Genomic DNA, 21,415 nt, shown 5'->3' with positions numbered 1-21,415 from the left:
GCTTTACACATCCAAATCCATGTTCTAATATTACGGTCTGAAGGGCAAACTCTGCTTACACTGGTCTGCTAGGATTATGTGACTTATCAGCTGTTACTGTTGTTTTATCAACGAGAAATGGTTCATGTATATACACTGATGACTCTGGATCATTTAATCTTAAAGATTACCTTGATAATAGGAAATTTCTATTTTTGAAAATGTATACCAATCTCCACTTGTGCACTGCAAAGATTTTGTCAAATAGCTGAATATAAGGAATGAGTTGAAAACTTCCTAACGTATCAGAAAAATGTTAGCCCTTATTAACATTCTTGAGAGAAAGGGAAAATGACTACATATAGGTAATCTTTTGTATAAGGCTTAAAAATTAATTTATAATAGAGATGAAATAGCATGGGTTTAGCTGAGAGTTTAGAAAATTCCCCTAACCCATAAATTTAGGAATTCTGCATCAGTTATAATAGTGACTAACTCACCAGGAATTTTTCATTGGTGAGATGTATCTCTGTGGCTCTAAGAAGGGCTGAGTTTATATTCCAGTGTGGTCAATGAAGCAGAAGCAGAATGAGATTTCAGTCCATCATGGGATCTCATTTGGGATGTGCTGATACCAGGCCAATAAGCTGATAAACCACTGGCAAACTTCAACATGGCTGATTTTGGCCATGCCAAATCAGGAAACTCAGTTATTGTACACCATTGCTCATTTATTTTTGGAGTTGTCATCTCTATTTCCAAAGAACCTGGCAATTTTGTAGTTCAGTTTAGAGAATCATTTATAACATTCCCGGTGGTAGAACAGAACATTGATCATACTCTCATGTCGCGAGGGAGAGACCAGAATCAATGACCAGGTATTTGTCAACAGTGTGTTTGCCTGAAGCTCTGTGGACTTCTGGAAGGATCATTCTTCTGCCAGCACTTGTCAGGTCTGTTAGAATTACGTTTTGGTTCTACTGTCCTATTAGACTCTGAACTCTTGAACAAGAAATAAAAAAATACAAACATGATTTACCTAAGCTGTGAAAAAAGTAGTTACAAATAATAGGTTTAAGTTCTGGAAATTAGGTCTTAAAATAAATAAACACTATTTTTTTCAGTTTTATTGTAATATAATTGAAATACAGCATTGCATAAGTTTAAGGTATGCAGCATAATTATTTGGTTTGCATATATTATGAAATGATTGCCACAATAAGTTTACTTAACATCCATCATCTCATATAGACGCAAAAAAGAGGAAAAAATGTTTTTTTTTCCCTTGTGTAAAAGTTATTTTACTAGGATGTTCTCTAAAAAGTAGGTTTTTATTTAATGCATCTTTATAAACAAAGGCCAGTTCCAGAGCTGAGCCAAATTCTCTTAAACTCTAATATTATTACTTTGAGGAGCAATCGGCCCAGCATTGTACACACGTTTTACAAGGCTCATAAAATAGTCTGTCCCCTGAGCCCCTGGCATTCAGGCATCCAAGTGCATGTGACTTAGTCATATTTGCACAGCAGGATCCTGCATGCTTTGAGTGATGTTGCCATTTGCCGGAGTTCTCAGCAGTGCAGTTCTTCCACCCAGTTGCAACCAATTTCACTGATCAGTAACTCTGGCTTAGCTTCGCTCTCATAAATTTAATAATTCACTTGGCAGGTGTAGAGCAGACAGATCTCAAAAAATAATGTTCAGATTGTTGGAAGAGCCAGGAAAAAGACTCACTGATTTTTTATTAGCTTTTGAATTCTGACATTTAATTTGGGTAAAGGGATGATGCAGTAGTTTAGGATGCTCAGACAACAGATACTTTTTTCAGTTCTTCAATTTTTATTCTTCATTTCCCCTGTGAAATGACTTCAATCTGTGGAATTCACTTAAGAGTCATAGATATCAATAGGTTGTTAAATGTGTCCAATCAACAGACCACAGCGTTGGGCTAGTGAAGAGGAGTAGCAGAGCATCAACTTTCTGTTGGCCCTTGACATTCCTGGGGTCACATCCAACTGTAGTCATATAGAGACTTAGTTTATATCATACAACACATACACAGCCAGATTGTATGGATCAAAATCTCAGCTGTTTCTTGCTAGCTGATTAATCTTTGGCATGTTATTCAGCCTCCTTGTGTCTCATTTTTTTATTTCCAGAAATTGACATTTCCTCTCATTGTGTGTGAGGACTGAACAAGCAAACAAATATCAAGTAGTTTAAAAGAATGTTAATTCATTAAAAGTGTTATCATCACTCTCCTATAAAGACCTCTCATGTATAATTTTTCTACACAGCCAAAAATTGATCTGCATGTTTTTAAAAATATTTTTTAAGTAGGTAAGGTGTTTACAGGGTAAAAATCCACACAAAACTAAAATAAGTTTAGTCTTCTTCTCATTTCTGACCCCATGTACTTTTCTGTCTTCTCAGAGGTTCTTTTGTTTCTTACATATCTTCCACAGATATCTATATGTAGCAGTGAATTTACTTAAATATTCTGCCTAGAATTTTAAAATATATTTTGAATAAAAAAGGAAGACTATTACCTCTAAGGGGAAACTAAGTCTCATTTGCATTATGTGTTATTATTATTACTGTATTATTAATCAAATTAATAGCAATCATAATTTGATAACAGCTGTCTTTTCTGTGTAGCAGGAACTCTGATAAGTTCTAAACCAAAAGTACTTGACTTAGTACCTGCAACACCCCTCTGAGATGACTATTATTATTATCCCCACATGACACATGAAAAAACTGTCATTAAGTAAGGCTAAATTTTTGAAGATCTAGTAGGTTGCAGAGCTGAATTTTGAAATCTGTGCACATAGAATTCAAGAAAGTTGCAGTAGAAGAAAGTAATTTACCTATCTCAGATTTCTTCTTTGCGAATCTTCCCTTTGATTCTTTTTCCTCCATTAAATGTCTTGACCTGGAAGAGAGTGCCCAACAGTCTGGACTGCTCACACACCCTGTACTTCAGTTCATCTTGTACCTTGTCTATCATTCAGCCATTTGAAAATTGCACTTTTACCAAGTCTGAGTAGTTTGTAGTTAGTTGCCTGACTTATAGCATACAGTCCTATTCCTCTTTGAATCTGAGAATTTTTTGAGTTCCCAGAAGGCAGGGGTTGTGAATTTGTGAATTTGTGAATGCTCTCCCCAGCATTCAGGACTTTTGCTGGCACATACTTGACACAGAGCAAATGATGGCTGAATGAACACATGGATGCAAGCCCCTGATATTATTTTCTAAGATTTGGGTCCAGGAGGAAAATGGCAAATTCCCTGATATTAGAGAATTATAAATATAAAATGGGAAGTTCTGGTCCATGAAACATTTCAGCAAATCTCAGGGACCTAAAGCTCTAGGTAGGATTATGTTTAAGGCATACTAATGCTATGATGTGTGTACATGTGAGAGCAGCTTCTCTGAGAAAGAAACATCTTTGATGTGTCATGGAATAGTCCTCAGGAGTACACTTCTGAGCTGAAGGTTCTAAACATTGTTGTGTTTATTGAATTTGTAGTGCTTATTGAATTTGTAGTGTCTCAGAGTCCTTTTTTTTTTTAAAACAACTGAAAGACTGATCTCACTAGTCAAACTGAGTCAGGGCAGTTTCTTAGATCTGTTAGCATGATTTCTAATTTGTTTTTGAGGAGGAAGTTTGGGTTTTCAGGAACTGGAGGAAAGATTGAAGGTTACAGTTGGAAGGATTTTCAAATGAGTTTCAAAAATAAATGACAAGTGAAAAATGATGAAATAGGAGTTGTGTCCACCTGCTGGCCTTGGTCTCCTCTCTGTTCTCCAGCTTCAGTGCAACCCTTTGGTACTCAGGAAAGGCCCCTTGGTACCCATGCAGTCCCTTCCTCTTCTCTATGAGAACTTGCCTTCAGACAATTGCCTATAAAATTCTAGCATACTTATGTGTGATTGACCAGTAGTTGTAAGGGAAAATATAACATAAATTATAAATAAGAGGTTTAATTCTCCCTGTTGAAAATAAAGGAAGAGACTTCACACCCCTCCCTTTCCCCAGACCATCTACTTTAGAAACCTTGCAATTTTAAGTTATTTTTCCATCTCGTTGAAATGTATGTAAATCATTTTAAAGGTGGATATATTTCAATGCTCAAACTACCACACAATTGCACTCATCTCACATGCTAGTAAAGTAATGCTCAAAATTCTCCAAGCCAGGCTTTAGCAATATATGAACTATGAACTCCCAGATGTTCAAGCTGGTTTTAGAAAAGGCAGAGGAATCAGAGATCAAATTGCCAACATCTGCTGGATCATCGAAAAGCAAGAGAGTTCCAGAGAAACATTCATTTCTGCTTTATTGACCATGCCAAAGCCTTTGACTGTGTGGATAACAATAAACTGTGGGAAATTCTGAAAGAGATAGGCATACCAGACCACCTGACCTGCCTCTTGAGAAACCTGTATGCAGGTCAGGAAGCAACAGTTAGAACTGGACATGGAACAACAGACTGGTTCCAAATAGGAAAAGGAGTATGCCAAGGCTGTATATTGTCACCCTGCTTGTTTAACTTATATGCAGACTAAATCACGAGAAACGCTGGGCTGGAAGAAGCACAAACTGGAATCAAGATTGCCGGGAGAAATATCAATCACCTCAGATATGCAGATGATACCACCCTTATAGCAGAAAGTGAAGAGGAACTAAAAAGCCTCTAGATGAAAGTGAAAGGGGAGAGTGAAAAAGTTGGCTTAAAACTCAACATTCAGAAAACTAAAATCATGGCATCTGGTCCCGTCACGTCATGGCAAATAGATAGGGAAACAGTGGAAACAGTGTCAGACTTTATTTTTTGGGGCTCTAAAATCACTGCAGATGGTGATTGCAGCCTTGAAATTAAAAGACGCTTACTTCTTGGAAGGAAAGTTATGACCAACCTAGACAGCATATTAAAAAGCAGAGACATTACATTGCCAACAAAGTTCTGTCTAGTCAAGGCTATGACTTTTCCAGTGGTCTTGTATGAATGTGAGAGTTGGACTGTGAAGAAAGCTGAGCACCAAAGAATTGATGCTTTTGAACTATGGTGTTGAAGACTCTTGAGAGTCCCTTAGACAGTAAGGAGATCCAACCAGTCCATACTAAAGGAAATCAGTCTTGGGTGTTCATTGGAAGCACTGATGCTGAAGCTGAAATTCCAGTACTTTGGCCACCTGATGAGAAGAACTGACTCATTAGAAAAGACCCTGATGCTGGGAAAGATTGAGGGCAGGAGGAGAAGGGGATGACAGAGAATGAGATGGCTGGATGGCATCACCGACTCAATGGACATGAGTTTGGGTAAATTCCGGGAGTTGGTGATGGACAGGGAGGCCTGGAGTGCTGCGATTCATGGGGTTGCAGAGAGTTGGACACTACTGAGAGACTGAACTGAAGTGAAATGAACTGAACATTTCAAAAATCCATCTCTCTGAAATGTATGTAAATCTTGTCAAAAATGTCTCTCTCAAAATCCTGGGAGTCGTCTCTTTTAAATATAACCAATTAAGGAAGATGACACTGCAGAGGCCCAGTTTCTGTGGGAGAGTAGAGCACTTCAGTGAGCACTTCACTCCTAGTTGCAAAGATACCTCCTTTCATAAACATATGAGAAATTTACTTTCATTTTAGACAGAGCCAAGTAATAAACACAGACGGTCATGGTGATTACCATGTGAATATAGGATTTTTGTTGTTCAGTCGCTAAGTCATGTCCAATTCTTTGCAACCCAATGGACTGCATCACGCTAGGCTTCCCTATCCTTCACTGTCATGTGGAGTTTGCTCATACTTATGTCCATTGAATCAAGGATGTCATACAACCATCTCATTCTCTGTCGCCCCTTCTGCTCCTGCCTTCAATCCTTCCCAGCATCAGTGTCTTTTCCAATGAGTCAGTTCTTCTCATCAGGTGGCCAAAGTATTGGAGTTTCAGCTTCAGCATCAGCCCTTCCAATGAATGTTTAGTGTTGATTTCCTTTAGGATGGACTGGTTTGTTCTCCTTGCAGTCCAAGGGACTCTTGAGAGTCTTCTCTAGCATCACCATTTGAAAGCATCAATTCTTTGGTATTCAGCCTTCTTTACAGTCCAACTTTCACAGACTGAATGACAAATAGTGCTGTTGAATCCTCTTCCTTGACAGCTAGTCTTCAGTGGTCTTGAGCACATGTATGTAATGGGTTGTATCTGCCCAGCTACCTAGAAGGGCAAACTTTATTTCTGTCTTTGCAATGTCTTCAGGGACTTCCTGTAATGCTCATCACATTCTGTTTCAATACTTACTCAGTGATTCAGTTGTTTTCTTTCTCTTTTACTTTTGTGGAGAGATTTTCTGGGTTGGAAGGAGATTTGTTTCAAATTTTATTTTCCTGACACATATTCTCTCTGTTCAGACACACCTGTATTTTAGCTGGGGCTAAATTTTAAGGATTAAAACACGAATTACTTAGTATAGCATTCAAGCACCAGTAAATTGAAATGGGATGTTTATCAGGAAGACTGGGACTAGACACAATCAAGGAATACCTAAAGGTCTACCCAAAAGCCAGACTCTGGGATGTGAGAAGTGCTTTCTTTGGGGAAAACAACTGCCCTCCAGCATTTGAATTGTGTTTTGGGGACATCCGCACTCTCCAAACATTAAAAGACAGCTACTTGCCCTTCTTCATGGAATTTTCTGGTATGCAAATTCAACACTGCTGTGTTTTCTAAATGTAGGTATTTTCATTAAGTAACAAAAGAAACACACATTAAAGATAACCTATTCCTTGAGTAGGTCAAATAGCTTTTTTATTGGGTCTCTTTCCAGTTTCCCTGACAATCTTCCCTTAGTTTTGGTGACATTCAAAGAGTATACTTTAGTTTTCCTGGCTACTGGTGATATCATCCGTTAAGTTTATGTGTCCTTAAGAGACCAGGTCTTATTCATTTCTGTCCCCCAAATGTCTGGGCACATAACAGTTGCTCATTGAATACTTGTACAAACAAATAAACACATGAGGGCTTCCATTGTACAAGGCATTATAAAACACAATGAGGGATGCATACATGATAAAAATAGCTAGCAACATGGTTAATATAGAAAAAGCCAGACTCATGGAAGAGTAATATCAAACAGGTTTATTACCTCCCACGCCCACTTTGAAATTCTCTCTGTTGGAATATTTCTTGTCCCATCATATAGTCTTTCATGGCTCTGATGTGATAAGACAAAGTAGTGAGTTATGATTATCATCTACATTCTCATATGAGACTATATACTTTGAACTTATTTTAACACTGAGGTTTCTCCTTCTCCCTGGCTCAGGTCTGACAAAAAGGGATGCATCCTCAGTCAGGGACTGGGGGGTGGCCAGCTTCTCTTACCTCACCTCATGTGAGATTTTACCTGCTTGGGTTTTATTTGCATAGAGTTACAGGATGCCCTTGGGTTGAGTTGCCTCTGGTGGTGCCTAACATAGGAACTGGCAACATAGCTGTTTTATTTGTTCAGGTAAAATCTTTGGAATAATCCTTGACCCCATCTTTCTTCAATGTGCTACATCCAATTCTTCACCAAATCCTTCAAAATACTCCTGCATCCAGCCATTTCTCTCGCAAATGCCACCCTCGGGTAGCGTTCTCCCTCATCTTCTGTTTAAATTGTTGCACAAGTTTTCTGCCTGTTCTTCCAGCGGAATCCACCCTCCATCTAGAAGACTACATGCCACATAGTAGCCCAAGGGATCCTTTCAAAACGCCAAGCTATATCATTCTATTCTTCTATCCTAAAACCCCCAACATGTTCCCTTCCTCCAAGTCATGAATGTTTAGGCCGGCTGATTTGAGAAGAGAAAATACAAATGTGTCTTGTGATCCTGAACGTGCGTTTTTGCAAATGACAATTATCAGCAGAGAAAGGATTAGGAGGCTGTTGTTTCGCAGGCCCGCCTCTAGATGGCACTTTGGGATCGCGCAAATCTCCATCCTGGCTGTGAAATCCCTGGAGCGCAGACCGAGCTGTCATTTCAAGCTGAACACCTCCCAGCAGCCTAGGCTGAAACGGACTGAATTTCCCGCTCCCTTCTTTCCTCTTCTCACTCCCCCTTTTCAGTTCAGTTTAGTTCAGTCGTTCAGTCGTGTTCGACTCTTTGCGACCCCATAGACTGCAGCACACCAGGCCTCCCTGTCCATCATCAACTCCCGGAGTTTACTCAAACTCATGTCCACGCAGTCGGTGATGCCATCCAACCATCTCATCCTCTGTCATCCCCTTCTCCTCCCGCCTTGCCTTCAGTCTTTTCCAGCATTAGGGTCTTTTCCAGTGAGTTAGCTCTTCTCATCAGGTGGCCAAATATTGGAGTTTCAGCTTCAACATCAGTCCTTCCAATGAATATTCAGGACTGGTCTCCTTTAGGATGGACTGGTTGGATCTCCCTGCTGTCCAAGGGGCTCTCAAGAGTCTTCTCCAACACCATAGTTCATTGTAACGTTAAAAAAAAAAAAAAATTGGGAAGATTCTGAAGAGACTGGACTCTCTGAGGAACAGTTTGAGTGTCTGTTGTTTGAGAACGTAGATTAACCAGGATTCACGCCCAGGAGGTTAGAGGATAGGGGAAGGGTGCTGCCAGGGGAACGCTCAGGCACCCGGACTCCTTGGAGGGGCTTGGGTGCGACTGGAGGGATGACTGACTATAGAGGAGTTGTCAACTGGGGAAAGAAGTCTAAAACGTTTCATCCCAATTCGTTTCTTTTACAAACTGCCTTCTTCTTCTTCTTCTTCTTTTTTTTTTTTTGCGAGACTGAGCTTAGGTGAATGTAGAAATTGGGGTCAGAAGGCGGTTGCAGGAGAACAGGTGTGCGCTGGCGGCGGCCGGCTGGGGAAAGCTGCCCTGCGACCCGGGGCTGACGGGGCACTGAGCCTGCGCGCACCGGGCGTGTCCCTTCAGGCGTCGAGGTGAAAGAGGAGCTCGGAGGGCAGCGCCCCAGGCCTGTCCGAGGGCCAACCCAGCCCCCGGAGCTGGGCCTGGAGAGGCGCGTGGGCCGTGGAACGCTGGTCCCCCAGCTGCCCCGGGCCATCCGGGCGCTGAGGAAGGACCCGGCAGGGCGCCGCAGAGAGCGCTGGCGGCCTGTGGTCGTCTGCCGCCCGCCTCGCCTCACCAGGCCGGCTCTAGAGAACCGCCCAGGCCTCCCGGGGCCGGAAGTGGCCCGAGCTGCTCCTGTGAGGCTTCTTCAGGTGGGGCGGGGACAGCAGGGACGCCTGCAGGTTTAGCACAGGACACCCCGGAGGTGGTGGTGTCTCGGGGTAGAAACAGTCACCACAGCCCCTCTTGGCAGCTCTTCTGCTTTTAGTCAGTCAGTTTCTTGTGGCGACTGGAGGGCTCCCTGAGATTCCTCTGGGCCATGCCTGCTCTGTGGTTTGCGCGACCCAGAGAAAAATGCCACTGTGGGCCCCTGAAGAAAAGCTTAATAATTTTAAGGCAGAGGCGACACAGCATTGAAACAGACTGGTCTTCACAAGTATGACTTATGGGCCCTGTGTGATTGCTCAGGTGTCACTCACCAAGCCTGTGATGCCAGGCTGCCCTCTGGGCACCCCGTTTCCAGCATTCAACTGGGGTATACTTTTAACTTCATCTCTCTCCTGCTTTCTTAAGCTTTAGGGAACATTGTTCTATCTGGGACCTATAAGGGAGGGAGTCTCTCAATAACCAGCGGAGAACCGCTAACTTGTAGAAACCATGTGCCTAATCCCTTTTCATTCATGTTAATTTAATGCCTCCCTTGATATCTTTCAAAGGAGCTTCCTCAAAATCCAACGTTTCTGAAGCTTAGGAACAGACACTTTCTGTGTTGTTCTGAAAAACGCTTGTAAGGAGAAGAATCCTTGCTATGGAAGAGCTCAGGAGAGGCCACAGTTGAACTCAGACACCAGGAGAGAGATTTTGAATCTGCCTTTCAGCCATTCTGTTTTTGATGACAATGTGCAGGTATTTGGCTCTCTTTAATGCAAGGAAAAGATGTTAAGTTTCAAAAATGGTTTTTGTTTTTTTGATTTAAGGTCTTCCAAATTACTTCCCTTCTTCCTTTTGAATTAATTTATTTAACTTTATGTCATAAATAAAATCAGTTGATTCACTCTTCTTTGATTACAAAGAAAGTGAAAGTGAAGTCGCTCAGTCACGTCTGACTTGTAGTGACCCCATGGACTGCAGCCCACCAGGCTCCTCTGTCCATGGGATTTTCCAGGCAAGAGTACTGGAGTGGGTTGCCGTTTCCTTCTCCAGGGGATCTTCCCAACCCAGGGATCAAACCCGGGTCTCCTGCATTGTAGACAGACGCTTTACCCGTCTGAGCCACCAGGGAATATGGAAATAAGCATAAATTCTATTGCTGTAATCAATTTTTAGTAACCCGACAACTTTCACACATTAAAATTACATTTAGCCCTTAGAGCATTCCTGTGAGTAGACACTCATAGTGCCATTTTCCAGAGGAAGAATGGAGGTTCAAGAATATGAAGTGAATGACCCAAGGTCCCACAACTGGGAATAAGTGGAGACTTGACGTCCTTACACAACTGAGCGACTAATGCACTTGAGGTTCTTGCAGATCATTTGTTTCCAAGTCTGTGCCTGCTCCACTGTTTCAGAGGCCTTTTCAACAAATAGTGTCTTCTTGTTGTTTAGTTGCTAAGTCCTGCCCAACTGTTTGTGACCCACATCGACTGTAGCCTGCCAGGCTTCTCTGTCAACGGGATTTCCCAGAGAATACAGGAGTGGGCCACTGTTTCCTTCTTTAAAGGATCTTCCAAACCCAAGGATTGAACCTGTGTCTCCTTCACTGGCAGGCAGATTCTTTACTGCTGAGCTACAGGGAAGTCCCAAGTGTCTTGCTATACACATATAAAACTTCAAGTGTTAATTCCTTATTAGAATCTCTACTTTTTTTGTAGCCAGAGATAGTTTCACAGTAGATGAAAATAAAATTCAGTCTGCTGTTACTTTCCTCTTGAAAACATTCAGTTAGTGGTCAGAATGAGATAATTTTGGCCTCTTTTTCAGGACAATTTCCACGAAGAAATCCATGTTAAAATGTTTCAAAAGTATGCCCAACAGTACCTTCTCCCATCATCCACATCTATTAAATATTAGGTTGACCAAAAAGTTCCTTTTGTTTTTTAAGTAAAATTAGAAGACACATTTTTTAAAATTTTTGTCAAGAATTTTATTGAACAGTGTATTCGCTGTTTTGTTTTACTATCCTCTGCCTTTTTTTTTTTTTTCTTTTAAAGGCAACTTCATAATGCCATCTTCCCAAAACTTTTTATCTTTTTTGAGCAAAGAACTCTTTCAGATGACTTTTGCAGTCATCCAGGGAATTGAAAATTTTATTTTCCAATAAGAGATCTTTATAAAGACTGAAATAAATGGACATTTGAAGGTTTAATGTTCAATGAATACCATGGATGAATCAAAACTTTTCAGCCAATCTGTAACAGTTTTTGCCTGGTCAGGAAAGAAAGATGCAGTCTTGAGATATCCTATGGAAGATCATGTGTATTTTCTGTTGACTAAATCCAGACACTTTTCATTGAGTGCTGCCTTCAGTTGGTCTAATGGGAGCAGTACTTTTTGGAATTAATTGTCTAGTTTTCCAGAAGAAGCTCATAAAAGAAGATGATTCCCTTCTAATGCCACCGTATACACAATATCACCTTCTTTGAATGAAGAGTGGTTTTTGGTGTGGTTGATGGTAGCTTATTTTACTTTGTCCATGATTTCTTCCATTCTACAGTATTGTACAGTATCCATTTTTTATCATCTGTCATTGATGTTTTTCAGTTGCTCAGTCATGTCCAACTCTTTGCGACCCCATAGGCTGCAGCACACCAGGCTTCCCTGTCTTTCACCATCTCTTGAAGTTTGCTCAAATTCATGTCCTCTGAGTCGGTGATGCCATCCAACCATCTCATCCTCTGTCATCCCCTTCTCCTGCCCTCCATCTTTCCCAGCATCAGGGTCTTTACCAATGGGTCTGCTCTTTGCATCAGGTGGCCAAAGTATTGGAACTTCAGCATCAGTCTTCCCAATGAATATTTGGGGTGATTGACTGGTTTGATCTCCTTGCAGTCCAAAGGACTCTCAAGGGGCTTCTCCAGCACCACAGTTTGAAGGCATCAGTTCTGCGGCACTCAGCCTTTTTTATTGTCCAGCTCTTACATCTGCACATGACTACTGGAAAAATCATAGCTTTGACTATATGGACCTTTGTAGGCCAAGTAATGTCTCTGCTTTTTAATATGCCATCTAGAATTGAAGGCAGGAGGAGAAGGGGACAACAGAGGATGAGATGGTTGGATGGTTTCAATGACTCAGTGGACATGAATTTGAGCAAGCGCTGGGAATTGGTGATGGACAGGGAAGCCTGGGGTGCTGCAGTCTGTGGGGTAACAAAGAGTTGGCCATGACTGAGCGACTAAACTGAACTGAACTGAGGTTTGTCTAGGTTTGATGTTTTTGAACCTTGGTGTTGGAAAAGGCTCTTGGGAGTCGCTTGGACTGCAAGGAGATCAATCCAGTCAATCCTAAAGGAAATCAATTATGAATATTCATTGGAAGGACTGATGCTGAGGCTGAAGCTCCAATACTTTGGCCACCTAATGTGAAGAGCCAACTCATCAGAAAAGACACTGATGCTAAGAAAGATTGAAGGCAGGAGGAGAAGGGGATAACAGAGGATGAGATTATTGGATAGCATCACCAACTCAGTGGGCATAAGTTTAAGCAAGCTTGGGAGGTGGTGAAGGACAGGGAATCCTGACGTGCTATAGTCCATGCGGGTGCAAAAAGTCGGACACAGCTGAGCAACTGAGCAACAGCAACAGGTTTGTCATTGCTTTTCTTCCAAGGAGCTAGTGTCTTTTAATTTCATGACTACAGCAGAAGTAGATGTTTTCCTGGAATTCTTTATTTTTTTCTATGATCTGATGGATGTTGGCAATTTGATTTCTGGTTCCTCTGCTTTTTCTAAATCCAGCTTGTACATCTGGAAGTTCTCTGTTCACGTACTGTTGAAGCCTAGCTTGGAGAATTTTGAGCATTACCTTGCTAGCATGTGAAATGAGTGCAATTGTGCAGTAGTTTGAACATTCTTTTGCATCCTTTCTTTGGGATTTGAAATGAAAACTGACCTTTTCCAGTCTTGTGGCCACTGCTGAGTTTTATGGTTTGTTGGCATACTGAGTGTCATAATTCGTTTTAAAAACAGAATGTTTTCACTGCATTTCAATAGAGAATCACATGTGGAAATATGGTCAAGAAGGTTTCTTTTTTTCACTGAGCTTATGTGGAACCCAAACATTGGTGATTAACATCACCCAATTGGTGCAAGTGATTTTTTAACACTTGATTTGGATATTCTGAGTATGTTGATTATCACCCCATGTGGTATAACACTGATTGCTCTCAATTAATGTCTCAGTTTGATAGCTATGAACTTCAACTGGCCTACCTAACCATGGAGCATCATCCAGTGAGAAATTGCCAGCATGACACTTCCCAAACCACTTTTGACATGTTCAGTCAGTCACATTTTTGCCAATACTACATAAATCTTTTCTTGTGTGTATCAGTTTTACCTTTCTTGAAATAATAAAGCATAATATGCCAAAATGTTGATTTTTCTTCCACTTTCAATATTAAAAGAGCTATGCAAAAAATCTCCAGATTTGATGTTTTTTTTTTTTTAATGCACACTGATATGACAGCTGTCACAATACAGTCTAACAAAATTGTTTCAAATGAAGTTGAAGACAGCTAAGTGCTGCTACTAGAGCCATCTTACAAAAAAAAAAAAAAAAGAAATGAAACTTTTGGCTAAAACTCAGTATATCCGAATATTTTCTGAGTAAATGTAAACAGAACTGTCTCAACAATATACCACTGATCTCTTAGGTCTAGCATCATCTTTTGATATTTCAAAGATCTGGATCCAATAAGTAAGATGATCTCTAAAGTAACTAACATATGAGACTTTCAAATCATCTATTAATATTTCACAAATTCACAAATATTTATTAACCTTATATTTAATCCCTAGATCATATCAATGAATATAAAGTTAATAAATATTTGTGAATATGACAGAAAACATCACAGAAAACATCAGAAAACATCACTGCTTTCATGCAGCTTGCATTCTAGTCAAATGTATAGAAGGCAAATAGTTAATAAATGCATACATCAGAAAGTTTTAATAAGGACAATGAAGAAAAAGAAGGGATGGTAAGAATATAGAGAGACATGGGAGCTGAGTGTCATTTTAACTGAGGTGTTTTTACTGAGGTAATTATTGGATATACAGCAGACTCAAATGAATTAGGAGAATAATATTAATAAGTACATTTTAATTGTGATTCTTTCTTTTTGCTTGTCAGGAGCATCTGACACAAAACCTCACCACTCTTTATGGTGACCTTTCTTCCCAGTCATTTATTAAATCCAATACAATGTTTTCTCTATCATTGAGTCTCTCTAATTTTGTTTTATACATCTTCAAATGAGATAATACCTCCTTAGCCTACCTCTCAGAGTAGTTAAGAAGATCAAATGAGAAGATGTATGGCAGATAGTTTTGAAATATTAAAAATACAGTAGACTCATAATGGATAACTACTTCTTATAAATCAATCTTTCCAGCTGACCCTAAGTTGTCTTTTATTTGATGTTTTAAGTGATAGCCCGTGTGGTGCTGAGCATGCTTGTAATATTTTTACTTTATCAGTTTAGATTCTAGATTTTGGTAAATACATTTCATCTTACATGCTTGCCTTGAGTATTGGCAATGGCTTTCTGTAGTTCTGCTGTGAACTAATGTTCTCCCACCATGTAGCCCATCATCATAAACAATGCCTAAATACCCTTGACTTGTCCACTGCTCCTCTTCTTTTAATAGATTATTTACAGTGGGATTGAGGGGAAATGTTTCAGTGTTTTGCTATACCTGCCATTGCCAAAAAAGGAAAATCTGCTAATAGTCTGCTTAATCTTCTTTAGATTATAGTTACCTGTCCAGAGGTGATAGAAATTTTTGTCTCTGCCTTCCTATTATTAGTCTAGCTGCTTCATTGCATCCTACGTCAATCTTCTGTTCTAATTCAGATTTTCCTGGCATCTCAGCAACTCCTTCATAGACCTCTTGCTTCCTCCTGGCAAGCCAGCTGACAAATACCAGATGTTGCCTCTTGGCTTCCTTTGATTTGCCCTTCAAATACATGGCCAGATATTTCCTCATGTGGCCAACTGATTCCATATTTTGTGCACTCTTCAAAGATATTAGTCTCAGACACAGAATTTTTTTGGAGATAAGTCTATATAGAAATTCTAAATCTCACGGACTAGAGTGAAATATATGAATCCGATAATTAGAAACTTGAAAGTTGATTCAGATTGCAACTAAAGTATCTAAAGTCTCTTTATGCCAGAAAAATATTTGCCAAATTTAAATCAGAAGATTGTAGTATTATTAGAATCTTAACAGTTCTCCTAATTGGGTGTGCAGTGGTCCCTTGAATGCAAGCCTGAATTTCAGTTTTTTAGGAAATATTTAAGATAGCCAGGGGAAGTCTGTCCTTCTAAGCAAATTTAAAGTAAGCTAATTTGTGTCTGTGCATTTTGTACTCAAATTTATGGATTTGGAATTTATAATATCAAACAAAAACAGTAAAGTGGGAGCTGATAGTATGAAGAAGAGGAGGCATGTGACTTTATGGAGAGGGCCTCCTAGAGTCTGAATAATACAACCAAGAGCTCAAGTTCCACTTGAAATGGGGTTCTCAGGGACCAGCCTTCCAGGGCAGAGCTTCACCTCAGATTGTCTGTTTCAACAGATTAACTTTATTTTCCTTTGACATTGCAACATCTTTCTCTCAAGCTATTGATACTTTTATAGTTATTTTATAATAGTTTTTATATTGAAAGCTTTCAAAATTTGTTCCTAGGGACAAATATTCACGGCTGTGTAAACATGTTCTAACAGAGTCTTTTGTGCCTGCCTCTCCAAATGATGGGGATGAAGATCTTGATATTTATGAAAAGTTCAGCAGGTTTTAGATATAGTTCTGCATTAAAATGTCCTTAATGCCTATTCTTTTCAGCTTTGCTGACTGAATTAAAGAGATCTCAAGTTAAATAGGCACTCCATGTTAATATGGCTTGAAAGATGAGATATGAATCAATTGCTTATGACATCTGGGGTACATTTGAAAATCTGAAAAAGCAGTCACTGAAACAAAAATAGTTAACAAAAGTAGCAGCTTACCTGACTGGTATGGGATTGTATTTTAATAAAACAAAATTTAAGACCCTAAGTTAAAAGTCACAGTTGAAAAATGAAGGTGTGATTTGCAATTGAGATACTCCTCAGATGGGTAATTTTATGTGTTTTCATTCAACTTAGGTATCAAAGGGATACTTTATTTAACTTAATGACAGGTAATAGTTCTTGAATATAGGTGGATAGGTCAGCTAATTGAGAAAAATAAGATTATTTTTCTGTTAATATTCAAAAAGAAAATATCTTTGAAGACCGTGCTTTGAAATCAAGTTGTTTTATTTTTAAAAAGAAGAACAAAGCTGTATGTAAATAATAGTTGATTAATTTCCTCTATCTAAGGTTTTATGCTTTCTGACTGCAGTTATTGTTAATTCCAAAGCTTAGTCTAGCAGTAGAAATAGAAGTAGCTACAAAAACAGTGAAGCTTGACTAAGAGTTCCTGCCTTCTACTCATTCAGGGGATCTTTTATAGCTTCTTAATACTTCCTAGCTCAAAGGTAGTGCTTGGGAAGTAAAGCCTTTGAGATGAAAAAACATTTTGTCAGACTAATAGGCATGATTTTCTAAAGAGTTCCCCTAAAGATTACAAAATTAAGTGAGGGAGGGAATGTTTTCAAAATGAGAGAGAATCCCCACAAGGGAAAATTCCTCAAGGAAGCTGGTGGGTGGAGATGAAAAGGAATATATCACATTTCTCAGTGACTAAGGGAAGTAAGAGGAGAGTTGAAGTAATCTCTTGTTATAATTCCTTCAGCTTCTATGATTTGATTAATGAGAACTAGAAGGAATTAATATTTAGAATAATAGTATAAAACATTATATTTTCTAAGTATTGTTAATGAATGATTCTTTCCTTTATCCTCATTGCTTTATTCTTACATGGTTTTCTTTCAGGCAAGGTCATTTCTGAGTTGTTTAGTGGGTATAAAGAAACTTCTTGTGGAAAAGTATTAAACAAATAGCAATATTAGAATAAGCTAACACAGGCATAAAGAAAATGTCTCTTCTGAAAAATAAAATATCAACACTTTTAAAATTAACCTCAAAATAAAAACATTAAAATATATGTAAGCACATTTGCATCAATTAATGTTCAGTTTTACAAGCTCTGCAGTAAAGCAATTTTTTAAGAGAATCTTTTCTGCACTTCAGTATTTTACATGCTAGTACTTGGTCTTCTCTTTGTAGGCCTAGTAATGAGATTATGAGAAATGTAGAGAATATCAAAGAAGATGAGTATAATTAGATATGCTTGATTTATATTAACTGACAGAAATTAAATATAAGTGTTTTTGGACATCAATTAAGTTCTATGCTTTGGGAGTAAAATAAGATATAGCTCTTGTTCAAAGGTATTAACCACTTAGTTGTGATTAAAAGCTTAAGGTTCAATCTATCAGGAAGAAGGTGTATAGTGTAGGGAACTCAGTTCAGTGCTCTGTCATGACCTAGAGGGCTGGAATGGGGGGTGGTGGGAGGGAGGCTCAAGAGGGAAGGGATGTATGTATGCTTAGGACTGTTTCATGTCTTTATACAGCAGAAATCAGCACAGTATTGTAAAGCAATTATCCTCCAATTAAAAATAAATTAAGAATAAACAAGCAACAAACAAAAAACTTAGGATTCAATGAATATAGAGAATTATTGAAAGCAAGTTGCTTGGCCTCGAGTAGAAGCCTATGTGGGGTTTAAAGAAGGGGAAATCTTGAGTTGGAGTCATCTTTGGTAGCTCAATACATTGGTATCAGTTTCTGTTTCACTCCTAGAGGGTAGGGAGAGGAGGGGGAACTTTTCTTTCTAGGGCTAAGTCTTCTCTTCCTCTCTTGCCTAAGATAGCAGAGTAATTTTTCATAATCCTGAAGAGTTTTGAGAAGGGAAGGCAAAGGAGGAGGTGGATAAGATGAGGAGATTTAAATAGGGAAATTATGTGCATCTATAGGTGATCTAAATTGATAAGGTCGAAATTAGAGGAATGAGTAAAAACTAAGTATTGTTTCATTTCCTTAAAGTAAATATATAATTGCAATCTAATGATTAAGTACCTTGACTGATCCAGGTCCTATAGTCTTACAGTCTTACTTTAGTGTCAAGGCTGTTTTCCACAGATGGCATATGTGACCTCAGTTGCTGCATTAATACTTAAAAATGATTTTCTCCAAAATTTCTTCTTTTAAAAAACCCATACTTAATAATACCAGTTTTTTAAACAGTGGGACAATTAGCTTTGGCTTATATACTAAGAAAATACTCACAAATTTGAGATCTGAATTTATAATCTTTCATTTATGTGGCTTTTTGCAGGTGGCTTGGGGTCATTTAACAAATATTTTTTGAGGTCCTATCATGTGCCAAACACTGTTATTAGGTATTAGGGACACAATAGAGAATAGAGATGGAATGGTAAATAAGACCAATAATCTCTGCTTTCACGGAGCATGTATCATAGTTAAGGGGTGGAGAATGGGAAGAAGGGAAATAGATGAAAAGCCAACAAAGAAACAAGGTAATTTATGAGAAGTGTTATGGAAATAAAGAACTTGATGGGTCAAGATTGAGGTGAAGGACACAGATAGATATTATATAGAGATATTTAGAAAGAATAGAGCAGCCCTCTCTGTGGAGATGGATTTTAAGGTGAGACCTGAACAAGGAGAATGTGATGGCCATGGGGAGAACATTCCAGGCAGATGCAACTGTAAGAGTAAAAACTGTGAAGCAAAAGTGAGACTGGTTTGTTTGAGAAATGTGAAAAAGGCCAGGATAGCTATAGTGCAGTGACTGAATAGGGAGTGGGCTTCCCTGGTAGCTCAGATGGTAAAGAATCTGCCTGCAATGCAGGAGCCCTGGGTTCAATCCCTGGGTTGAAAAGATCCTGTGAAGAAGGGAATGGCAACCCACTCCAGTATTCTTGCCTGGAGAACTCCGTGGACAGACCATGGTATCGCAAAGAGTCAGACATGACTGAGTGATCTTCATTTCACTTCACACAATAAAATTAAAGAGGCAATGTAGATTAGATCTTGTAGGGCCTTGTAAGTAAGAGTAAAAATTTTTCATTATTTGATTCTATGTACAAAGTATTAGAGGTGTGTGTAGGAATGTATGCATGCTCAGTCACCTCAGTTGTGTCTGACACTTTGTGACCCCGTGGACTGTAGCACATAAGGCTTCTCTGTCCATGGGATTCTCCAGGCAAGGACATTGGAGTGGGTTGCCACGCCCTCCTCCAGAGGATCTTCCCCATCCAGGGATCAAATCTGCGTCTCCTGAATTGTAGGTGATTCTTTACCCACTGAGACACCTTGGGAAGCAAGCAAAGGGCATTAATGTTTAAGAAATATTCCTATGGCTACAGCTTGAAGAATTAATTGTAAATAGCAAGAGTAAAAACAGGAAGCCAAGCTGAAGATTCTGCAGGGAAAGTGAAGTGAAGTCTCTCAGTTGTGTCCAACTCTTGGCTACTCCATGGATGGTAGCATGCCAGGCTCCTCCATCCATGAGATTTTTCAGGAAAGAATACTGGAGTGGGTTGCCATGCAGGCAGATTCTTTACTTTATGAGCCACCAGGGAATCCCTCTGCAGGGAAAGATTGTGGCTATTTCCATTTTTGATGGAAGAAATGGGGGTACAGATATGCTCAGTGGGTTGTCCAAGTTCATACCTTCAGGGGATAGCCATGTGAGCCTTTTTCAATTTAGTCCTTTTCCCTTATATCCAAAATATAAAGACCTGGTCATCTTTGGGCCACTGAGTCTGGTGAGGAAGAGCAGAAGTTTTGGTGGTAGAAAGTTCCATTCAGGTCCTGGCTTTGTCACCTAGAAGCTGAGAGAACCCGAGGAAGCCTCTAGGTACTCCAGTAGTTGGTGATGGACAGGGAGGCCTGGCGTTCTGCGATTCATGGGGTTGCAAAGAGTCAGACACGACTGAGTGACTGAACTGAACTAGGTAGTCAGTTTCTGTTTACTTGTGATGCCTTTTTCATAAGGTTTTTATCAAATGTGAGATAAGATTTTATGAGAAATAAGATATAAATATGAAAAATACCTATACTGATTGGTAAAGCAATTGAAAGAGCTGCAGTTATTTAAAAGGCCTCTTTTAAAAATTAAAATAGAAACATTGAAAGAAGATTAAAGGTAAAGACTGATAGTAGCTTATTTGCATTCCTGTGCTTTAAAAATTGTATAAATTCAGTTTAAATTGATCCAGAATATACTGATTCTGCTGTCACTGGCTTGAGACCAATGAAGGGGTCAGTTGTTTTGAACCCAAACCCCTTCCCCACTGACTCTGGGAAATACATCTTTAAGAAGATCAGATATTCACCTAGAAGGCTATACAAACCAAAATGGAGCTTAGAAGTAATAATATGGACTATTAGACAAGTGAGTTATGAAGGAAGGTAATATGATAATTTTTCTTGGCATTTGTTATAATGTGTCATTTATTTCACAGAAAGATGGCAACATGTTTTATGGTCTACAGAGCTTATTTTCACCTGAAGTGAATATCCAAACTCACAAGGAGTCATTTATTTGAGGTCACAAGGACCTAGATAGTTCTTAGGGGGTTGGCATATGTGTAGAGAGAAAATCACACAAGCTATTAGGCATCATGTTGGTCAAAACCCTCTTGATTTGGACTGAATGTTTTACTTTGCATCCAAGGTACATTTGTGCCATGTTGGCACAGTTAAATGCTGATGAGTTGGATTGGGGAAAGGAAGTTTGTTGTCTCACCAGTTGGCTCTGGGCCATTTTGATGCTTAAAGAAATATTGATTCTGGAACTTCCAAATGCCATCTGAGAGTGGACATGGAGAGGAGGTCTTAACTTCTTTGACAATTTGAATATATTGTCCTGAAAAATATATAAGCTCTTTGGAATCCAGCACAGTTTAAAATTCATTGAATTTTGACATGGAGGCAGAAAGCCTGTGACTAGGAATAATTGCACTAATTATTTTGCTTGTATGGAAGCAAATCAGTTACTTAATTCTTGGCTGTTCAACATTATCTACATTATTTCTTCTCTTTGAACCTCAGTCTCCTAACCTAAATAGTGTGGGGAACTATCACATCTTCTCTGAGTTGCC

At 39.2% G+C, this 21,415-nt stretch overlaps 1 long non-coding RNA gene across 1 annotated transcript in view; it reads left to right on the top strand.

The window, feature by feature from the left end:
* Positions 1–840: 840 nt before the first annotated feature.
* Positions 841–21,415, top strand: part of LOC122709065 — a 162,092-nt gene continuing 141,517 nt past the window's right edge. Inside the window, exon 1 of the long non-coding RNA XR_006345403.1 lies at positions 841–932. This is a non-coding gene — a long non-coding RNA (uncharacterized LOC122709065). The remainder of the gene's footprint in view (positions 933–21,415) is intronic.

This window comes from Cervus elaphus, chromosome 15 (genome assembly GCF_910594005.1).
Source record: "Cervus elaphus chromosome 15, mCerEla1.1, whole genome shotgun sequence".
Lineage (NCBI taxonomy): Eukaryota > Metazoa > Chordata > Mammalia > Artiodactyla > Cervidae > Cervus > Cervus elaphus.
Note: the sequence above shows the minus strand (reverse complement) of the source record. Positions and strands in the feature narration are given on the sequence as shown.